Source organism: Nilaparvata lugens, chromosome 11 (genome assembly GCF_014356525.2).
Source record: "Nilaparvata lugens isolate BPH chromosome 11, ASM1435652v1, whole genome shotgun sequence".
NCBI lineage: Eukaryota > Metazoa > Arthropoda > Insecta > Hemiptera > Delphacidae > Nilaparvata > Nilaparvata lugens.
In genome coordinates, this window is record NC_052514.1 from 39,629,719 (window position 1) to 39,640,262 (window position 10,544).

General features: G+C 35.5%; 1 protein-coding gene across 1 annotated transcript in view; it reads right to left on the bottom strand.

Moving 5' to 3' along the window:
* Window positions 1-10,544, bottom strand: part of LOC111054878 (interference hedgehog) — a 215,318-nt gene that overhangs the window by 186,242 nt on the left and 18,532 nt on the right. The window lies entirely within an intron of this gene.

Below are 10,544 nucleotides of genomic sequence, written 5' to 3' on the forward strand. Positions count from 1 at the left end.
AGAAGAGAGGGGATGAAGAAGAAGAAGAAGAAGGAGACCAAGAAGTAGGAGAAGAAGTAGAGGAAGATGGAGAATAAGAAAGGAGGAGTTGAAGCCAAAAAAATACCAAAAAAATTTGGAGCGATCAGTTCAAAAATGTTGACGATTTCGAGTGAAAGAGGAAGAAGGACCGAGAACGATATCGAGACAAGAGGAAGAGAAGAAGAAGGAGAAATGAAGGAGAAGAATAAGGTGTATGAGAAGAATAAGAAGAAGCGGAGGAAGAAGGAGAATAAGAAGAAGAATAAGAAAGAAGGAGTAGTTGAAGACAGAATGCAAGAAAATTTGGAGTGAACAGATCTAAAATGTTGACAATTTCGAGTGAAAGAGGAGACGAAAGAAAAGAAAAATAGAAAAAGGAGAAGTAGGGGGAGAAGAAGAAGAAGAGGAATAAGAATAAGAAAGAAGTAGTTGAAGACAGAATCCACGAAAATTTTGAGTGAACAGATCTAAAATGTTGACGATTTCGAGTGATAGAGGAGACGAAAGAAGAGAAAAATAGAAAAAAGGAGTAGAGGAAGTAGGGGAAGAAGAGGAGGATGAAGAAGAATGAGAAGAAAAATAAGAAGGGGTAGAAAGACAGAAACCAAGAAAATTTGAAGTGAACAGATCTAAAATGTTGACGATTTCGAGTGAAAGAGGAAGAAGGACCGAGAAGGAGATGAAGAAAAGAGGAGGAGAAGAAGAAAGAGGGAATGAAGGAAAAGAATGAGATGTAGAAGAAGAAGAGGAAGAAGAAGGAGAAGAAGAAGAAGAAGAAGTGGAGGAAGATGAAGAATAAGAAAGAAGGAGGAGTTGAAGACAGAATCCAACAAAATTTGGAGTGAACAGTTCTAAAATGTTGACGATTCCGAGTGAAAGAGGAAGAAGGACCGAGAAGGAGATGGAGAAAAGAGGAGGAGAAAAAGAAAGAGGGAATGAAGAAGAAGAATAAGATGTAGAAGAAGAAGGAGAAGAAGTAAAGGAAGATGAAGAATAAGAAAGAAGAAGGAGTTGAAGACATAATCCAAGAAAATTTGGAGTGAACAGTTCTAAAATGTTGATGATTTCAAGATAAAGAGGACGGACCGAAAAGGAGATGGAGAAAAGAGAAGAAGAAGAAGAAGTAGTAGTAGTAGTAGTAGAGGAAGAAGAAGGAGAAGAACAAGAAGAAAGAAGGATGAGTTGAAGACATAATCCAAGAAAATTTGGAGTGATCAGTTCTGAAATGTTGCCAATTTCAGTGAATGAGGATCGAGATGAAGATGGAGACAAGAGAAGGGAGAGGAGAAGAAGAGGAAGAAGAGAGAAAGAGAGAGATTGGATGATTAAGAAGATAAAGAAACAGAAAAATAAGCAAGAGCTTATTTAAGGTGAAGAGATGCGGAGTGAACAGTTCTAGAATGTTGACGATTTGGAGAGAAGGGGATAAAGATGAAGATAGAGGAAAGCGAAGGGAGAGAGAGAGGAAGAAGAACAGAAGGGAGATTTATTTATTCATTCTGACTGTTCGATTCATGATATTGATAATATGAATAGGAAGATGGAGAAAAAGTAAAATTAGCAAAAGATAACTAAAACGAAAAGATGGAAAACGACAAACACGATTCTTATGATATTGAGAATATGAATAGAGAGATTGAGAAAAAGAAAAATTAGCAAAAGATAACTAAAACGAAAAGATGGAAAGCGACGAACACGGTTTTCATGATATTGAGAATATGAATAGGAAGAAATAGAAAAAGAAAAATTAGCAAAAGATAACTAAAACAAAAAAGATGTAAAGCGACAAACACGATTTGAAGTGAAATATTATGAAAGAGTAATCACACTTTACCTAGGCCTATTACACACTAAAATAACACGAAATACTTCATTAAAAACTCACAAAAAATTATTGAATTTCATTTCATATTTTAATATAAACTTAGAACTCTGTAGGATACTCTATCTTTTAAGGCCTCAACTTCAAAACTTGATACAAAAATCTGGATAAAGCTATAATGTAAGGTATGGTATGCGAGATGTAAGGTGGATAAAATACATAAACATTCTTATTGAAATGCATGCTAAATAGAATACTGTAAGAACATTCACACGTTGTGTGTTATTGAAAGAAAGAATTTCCATCTTATTTTTACATAAAATTAGTTTTATCAAAAAACTTAATACAGTGAACAGCATATTCCTAAATTACAAGGTCTATTGTAAACAAAAACGAAAATTCAATTGTTGACCGAGCGAAGTGAGGTCAAAAGTCGACGGTTTGGCATTTCTCTTAATGTTTAAATGTTTAAATGTTGTGCATTTTCGGCGAAACGCGGTAATAGATTTTCATGAAATTTGACAGGTATGTTCCTTTTTTAATTTCGCGTCGACGTATATACAAGGTTTTTGGAAATTTTGCATTTCAAGGATAATATAAAAGGAAAAAGGAAATATTAGAGTAAAAATCAGACTAGAATTATTCATCATAAATCAGCTGACAAGTGATTACACAGATGTGTGGAGAAGCCAGTCTATTGCTGTATTTCCATAAGGTCTGTAGTTTCAATCAGGTACTTGTGGATGAGAATACTGCGTGAGGTCTACTGTTCACAGAACTACCAGTATAAATGAAAATATAAATCTGAGAACCCTTTTGAATTATTTTGTCACGACATGTTTCGGCTACTAATGCCATTTTCAATTTTCATTTATACGAAAATTATATCATACGAAATTTATATTTTCAATCCTTGGTAACGATAAAACAGAGAATGAAGTAACAACAATGTGAAATGGTACCTGCACAGTTGTTTGGGATACAACGTACTGAAATATTCAAAACACAATCCGTCATCAATGAGCACTGCACTGCATGTAACTGAATCGAGTTAACAAGGGATAAAGTTCTCAATAGCATTATTCATTCAACATTTTTGATAATATTAATTAGCTAATAGCACCTTATCATTGAACCAACAATACTCACTGCACGAAAACGTGACATAACCACAAAATTGCGGACCACAACAGACATGTGATTTTGAACACAGATGCTGCTACTGGTGGCGAAATTTGGAACTAGGATGCCGGTGTTGCCACTAAAAACAGTCATGATTGATTGAATAGGTAGCATCGATGTTAATCATGAGGAATTAACATTAATAATAATTAATATTATCAAATGTTGAATGAATAATGCTATTGAGAACTTTATCCCTTGTTATTTTGGTTTGGTTTTATGTAGTGCAGTGCTCATTGATGACGGATTCTGTTTTGAATATTCTAGTCCGTTGTATCCCAAATAACTTTGCAGGTACCATTTTACAGTGTAAAGTGATTATCACTATCATTATGTAGTTTTCGATATACTGAGGTCCACGTTATAATGACAGTATTTGATTAAAAAAGGTGTTGCTATGCTTGTCTTTCTGCAGACAAAGCAGATTCTCAATTATTATTAATTACGGTATAATTCAGTATTTAACCATTGAAATAGTTATTTGTGCAACTAGTGCGCAAAGTGACAGTTTGCTGCACCGAAAGAAACGTTTACGCCCGAGCCGTAGGCGAGGGCGGAATGGTTTGTTGAGTGCAGCAGAGGAACTTTGCGCACGTATTTCACATTAAGTTTTTCCTACAGTTACCATTGAATATGTTGCGCACGTATTTCACATTAAGTTTTTCCTACAGTTACCATTGAATATGAAAGTAGGTATTTATGGGTAAAATTGCCTGAAATGCATCAAATGTTTTTCTGTGTAATTTTATTATTAATAAAAACCTTAATTTATTGTCAAATTGAATAATAATGTATGTGTGTTTGAATGGTGGGGGGGGGCGGCTGTCATCCACCGCCTCAATATTCCTATAACGTGCACCACACGTTACCAACTTCATTTTGATTTTGCTGCACTGGTGCTCCATATAACCTACTAACTATTTTGTGTTGCCATGTTGCAAATCTGGAGTGCAGGAAAAATTTTTGCCGCACTAGAGCGGAAAAGTGATTCTTTGCGTTCTGTAATCAGTGCAGCAATGGCCACTTTTCAACGTAACTGTAGGAAAACAAAATTTTCTTGACGAATAAAGCATTTTAAACAAGAATGAACCGTTAATATTACATCAGCTATCCTCTATAGAAGGCAGTGGCAAGGCAGAGAATCGACAACGCTGTTCTCCTTTCTTCCTCCACTGCCATTATAACGTGGACCTACTAAAGAGAGAATTAATTTATACTGTTAGTATCCCTTTAACAGCATAGGTCCCCATTCATAAATTCTGACATTTCAAAGTAAACATCACTTTGCTTCACTATCTAAAATATTATAATAAAGGAAAGATTTGGCTATACACGTACGGGGTAGGAGATACATGAAAGACGCATCATCACGTCTCAACTACTCAACTGATTAACTTTGCTTATAATTCTTTATTTACCCAGGATGGTTATAGGCCTATTTTCAATTCTTCAAGATTTCATTACGTCAAGTTTTCAGTTTTTAAAGTATTTAACTAGCCCGATGCGAGGCACGGGTTACCTGCTAGTCTTTATTATTATTATTATTAACAGATATTATTATTTAATATAATGTAAAACTTGACTCCTCCAGTCAAACCTTCTTTAGAAGGTTTTGGAGAATTTATAATTCGTCTGATTTATAATATTTGAAATGTTCTACTGAAAGGGAATCTTCTTAGTTTTTGTCATTCTTGCTTTTTTTTATTATTCTTCATTTGTTTTGTTTGTAAGATTTCTTTTTCTAAGTGTATTTTTCATTTTTGTTTGTTATATTTTCTATAATAAACTCCCTTCTTCTGGGGGTACCAGGACGAAGGAAAAAGGAAAAAGGAAAGGAAGGAAATAATAATAAAAGTAATAATAAAGGAAAGATTTGGTTTATACACGTACAGGATAGAAAATTACTAAATTACTAAACTACAGGACTGATAAACTTGAAATTTTGCATGAAGATTCTTAATTTTACCGAGGATGGTTATAGGCCTATTTTCAATTCTTCAAGATTTCATTACGTCAAGTTTTCATTCAGACCCAAGCCGAGCACGGGTTACCTGCTACTGCATAATTATAGAAGATAAACCATAGCTTTTCCCAGTGGGTAGTTCATAAATAATACTCTTGACAGTAAAGTAATAGAAGTTTTTTCAGTTTTTCAAGTCTTTAACTAGTCCGTTGCGAAGCACGGGTTAACTGCTAGTCTCTAATGTAATAAAGGAAAGATTTGGCTTATACGCGTAAAGGATAGAAAATTCACAAATGACGCATCATCACGTCTGAACTACTGGACTGATAAACTTGAAATTTTGCATGAAGATTCTTAATTTACCGAGGATGGTTGTAGGCCTATTTTCAATTCACCAAGTTTTCAGTTTGTCAAATTTTCATTTAGATCATTGCCGAGCACGGGTTACCTACTAATGCATAATAGAAGATGAGCCATAGATTTTCTCAGTGGTAGTTCATAAAATACTGTTGACAGTACAGTAATAGAAGTGCAAGTCCAGTCTCGGTACAAAGACTTTAAAATAGTGACCGCTTAATTAAGTTTAAAAAAGCGCTGGCTTGCTTAATCAAGATCAATCTAGATCAGGGTCAATTAGTTCTTTACTCCACGTTCCGATTTATTAACAACAGCGCCAGCAGGACAAGGAAAAGGAAGAAGAAGAAAGAAGAAGAAGAGAAGAGAAGAAGAAGAAGAAGAAGAAGAGAAGAAGAAGAAGAGGAAGAAGAAGAACAAGAAGAAGATGAGGATCTTAATCACAAGTAATTACTATTGTGATAGATGCAGTCTCCTAATTAATGTTCGTGAATTATGAAATTTAAATTGGGATTTAATACTGAGTGCAGTTAACTAAGGATTCACTATTTATAACGATGCAGTTTCAATACTTGATTGAAGATTGAGGACCTTTTTTATAGAACATATATAAGACCAAAAATAGTCGAACATAGTCAGAGAGTACAGTATGTAAGAGTACAGAAAATATAGTACTTTCTATACTTTTTCTAGCCCTTCTTATTTTCCTTATTAATTACTGTATTTACTTTCTCGGCCACTTTTATAATCATTGTAAATAAGTGCAATATTTCTCAGTATTTTTATCCATTGTGATACATTTAGGGCCGGTTTCCGAGCTCGGGAATTAGCTAAGTCCTAGACTTTAAACAGCTGGAGTCAGAAAATTGGTTTTCCAAAACGGGGCGTAGTCGCAGTCATTGTCATAGTCACGTTTGAATAATTTCGAAAAACTAGAAAATTGAACACAAAATAAAATAAAGAGAAAATAGTGTAAAGTTTCAGCTATTTTAAATTATTTAGGAATGTCTAATTTCGTCAAGGAAAAACGTTTCCAATTATAGAAATGAGAAAATAAAAGCTACAACTACTGTTATAAAAGCTGCGACTACGCCCCGTTTTGGAAAGCCAATTTTCTGACTCCAGCTGTTTAAAGTCTAGGACTTAGCTACATCCCGAGCTCGGAAACCGGCCCTTAAAGTATTATATCAACCTTCAAAATTAAAAATCTTGAAATTATTACCCTAAGATCAAAAATCAAGTGAAGAAGCAGTGTGTGATATCATAACGTCGAACATTAACTTTTTATCAAAATTTTTGGAGAGAAATAATACAGGCTCAGCCTAGTTTTTCCTTCAATGTCATAATTATACTATGATTGTAGTATTTTGTACAATAAATGAATAGATAAATGAATTGCCAAATCACTCAACAAATCAAAACAAACTAAAAGAGAAAAAAGTAACGAAAAAAGGGACACAATAATAACAAGTTCTATCAATCTTTCCATTTCTGAAGAAGATAACGATTGGAACGAATGAAACTTATAAAATCAAGTGGAGTAGGCTAAGCTTCTCAAACACTATTTGTATTCATCATTACGTTGATAGCAGTCATTTAACGCAAAGAAATGGCGGACCAATCACCTATTGAGTACCATATTGAGAACTACTAGGACACACCTCCAAGCTCCGCCTTCTCGCTTCTGATTGGCCGACAGTTACAAGTGACTGTTTTCGGATTCGGCCGCCAGATAGTACCTGCTGCTAGGTTGTGTTCACGTCAATTCCATTCTGCTCTCTTTATAGTAAATTAAATTATACTCCAAACTTGATAAGAGTAAATTGGCAGAAGTTTTTCTACCAGAGAATGAATAATGTTTTATAAAATTGAGAATAAGTTGATCAATGTGATGATGATGAAGAAGCTGGAGAAAAGAAGAAGAAGAAACAGGATGAGAAAAAGGAGAAGAAGAATCAGAAGAAGAAAAAAAGAAGAGGAAGAGGAACAGGAAGATGTAAAAGGCGAAGAAAAAGCAGAAAAAGAAGAGGATGAAGTAGAAGAAGATGAGAAGAGGAAGATGAAGGAGCTGAGAAAGAGGTAGAAGAGGAGTAAGAAGAAGAAGAAGAAAGGATGAGGAGCTGGAAATGAGGGAGAAAAGAAGAAGAAGGAGAGGAAAAAGAAGAAGAATAACTAGAAGAAGAATAACTAGGAGAAAAAGAAGAAGAGGAGAAGGAGGAGCAGAAGAAGAGGAACAGGTGGAGAAAAAGGAGATGAAGCACAGGAGAAGAAAAAGAAAAAAAGAATCTGAGGAAGAAAAAGAAAAAGAAGAAGAAGAAGAAGAAGAAGAATATGAAGAAGAAGAAGAAGAAGAAGAAGAAGAAGAAGAAGAAGAAGATGAAGCAGAAGGAGAAGGAGAAGAAGAAGTAGCAGAAGGAGAAGAAGAAGATGAAGAAGAAGCAGGAGAAGAAGAAGAGGAAGAAAAAGATGAAGCAGAAGAAGACGAATAATAATATGATGAAGAAGAAGAAGAAGAAGATGAAACAGAAGGAGAAGGAGAAGAAGAAGTAGCAGAAGGAGAAGAAGAAGATGAAGAAGAAGCAGGAGAAGAAGAAGAGGAAGAAAAAGATGAAGCAGAAGAAGACGAATAATAATATGATGAAGAAGAAGATGAAGCAGAAGAAGACATATAATAATATGATGAAGAAGAAGAAGAAGAAGAAGAAGAAGAAGAAGAAGAAGAAGAAGAATGAGAAGCAGAAAAAAGAATGAGTGAAGACAAAGTGAAGCCTGGATCGTAAATTAGGTGCATGAATAATTACACAGCAGACACAAAACAGACATGAATCTCGTCCGAAGGCAGAAGAATGAAATGCGAGAGAAATGAATTAAACTGGCAGAGAGGAAACAGAACCGTATTAGGCCTACCTTTGTGTTGTTGCGTTGCATTTCAACACTGAATCTCTCCACGACATTAGTCAAGGTCTTCATCTCCTCCTTTCTACAAGCAATCCAATTCACGTCAAACCGACAGCATTCCTTCTGAATAACATCGGAGAAATTGATATTTACTTCATTCCTCTATAATGAAACAAATGGTCGAAAGAAATCAGCAACACCCAAACCAAATTCATATCCACAGAGTGTAGGAGGAACAACAACAATTTGAAACCTAGTTCATAATTGAGAGTTGATATCATGGCTCCACAGACGACCGAGCAAGGAGATATTCTTCGATAATCCATTTCGCTATTAGCTATCGATGATGATGATCATGATCATGATCATGATGATAAAGATAGTGATGATGATGATGAAGATAGTGATGATGATGGAAGACATTGACCTCAGTGGAGCAAGGCGGTCGCAAGAAGTGATGTTTTGTTTTGGCTCAGATTCGGTTGGCCGTGGCACTGTGGTCCATTAACAAACAGATGAGAAAGAGAGAGTAGAATAGATGAAGAATTAGAAGAAGGGAGATAAGTGTAAGAGGAAGATGTAGACGGAAATATGTGTAACTTGATGAAGTATGAGAAGAAAACGGTAAATAATAGAAAGGAGAACGAAATGATTGAAAGAAGGAGGAAGAGAGGAAGAGGGAGGACACAGATGAGAAAGAAGAAGGATATGGAGAGAGGGATAAAGGAGGAAGAGAAGTGTTAGAAACGGTTGAAGACAAGAATAATTGATGAGTAAATTGATAAAGTATAAGAAGAAAGCAGAAATAATAAAAAAACGAAGAAGAACGAATTGGAAAAAGAAGGAGAAAGAGAAAAAGGTCGGAAGGGATTAGGAAAAGCAGTGAAAGGTGGAGGAGGGAAAAAAGAACAGGAGAAAGGAGGAGGATTAGGAGAAAAAGGAGAGAAAAGAAGAACAGGTAAAAGAAGGAGGAAGAGAAATGGAGAAGCAGAGAAAGGGGAAGAAGAAGGACAGAAAGAAGAACAGGTAGAAGAAGGAGGAGGAAGATAAAAAGGAGTAGCGGAGAAAGTAGAGGGGTGAAAGGAGAAGGATGAGAAGAATAAAAGGAAGAAGGGGGAGGAGGAAAAGAAGAGGGAGAAGCATAGAAAGTGGATGTGGAAGTAGGGGAGAAGAAAGAGAGAAGAATAGAAGGAGAAAGAGGGAGGAGGAGAAGAAGGAAGAGAAGAAGGGAAGGTCCAAATTATTCTTTTCTCACCGCCTCTTCCAAGTCGGCATTGTAGAGTGTAATTAAAAATGAAATAGGTATGACTAAGTTAGTGGTTCTTTTCTTACTTGCTCGAATCTGGTCACAGATGGTGCGTCGCTAATTTTTATTTTCTCTCTCTTCCAATGTTCCTCTTGCTTTCCCATTGCTTCTCCTTCTTCTTTTTCTTCTTCTTCTTCTTTTGCCTCTCCTGGGACGTAGTATAGACTCATTCGACTTCATCATGGAGAAATTATAGCACAAGAAGATAAAGGGTGTTTATGTTTCAATTTTCAATGTTAACTCAAGTGGATAGGCCTATAGTGAGGTCACGTTATAATGACAGTGGATAAAGATAGAAGAATAGCGATGCCGATTCTCTACATTAATTAATATATTTCTATACCGTCAAAAACATAATTGGTATCGTTGTGGACCTGGAAAGGATAGTTACCACCGGCTTTGTTGGAAGTACAAAAAAGCAAAACCAAAGTTGATCAAATACTGTCATTATAACGTGGACCTCACTATAGTATTATTTTACTTTCCTTGCCCTATTACCATAGGTAAGGAAAGTATTGCTTTCCGAAAAAAATAAGGTACCCCAATTTGTAAATTTCTATACGTTTTGAGGTCCCTGAGTCCAAAAAGTGGTTTTTGGGTATTGGTCTGTATGTGTGTATGTGTGGTGTGTGTGTGTGGTGTGTGTGGGTGTGGGTGTTGTGTGGTGTGTGTGTGTGTGTGGTGTGTGTGGTGTGTGTATGAGTGTATGTGCGTTTGTGTACACGATATCTCCTCTTCCAATCAACGGAATGACTTGAAATTGGAACGTGAGGTCCTTACAAATAAGGATCCGTCACGAACAATTTCGATCAAATGCGATTCAAGATTCAATTCAATTCATTTTATTCAAAAATTTATACATTACATAGTAGTAAAAACAAAGTAAAGACGATACATTAGTTTGTAACATTAATATGAAAAACAAGTAAAAAGTAAATGAATAAACTCCATGCTTGGACGACAAGTCTGTGTAAAAGATGGCGGCTAAAATGGCGAAA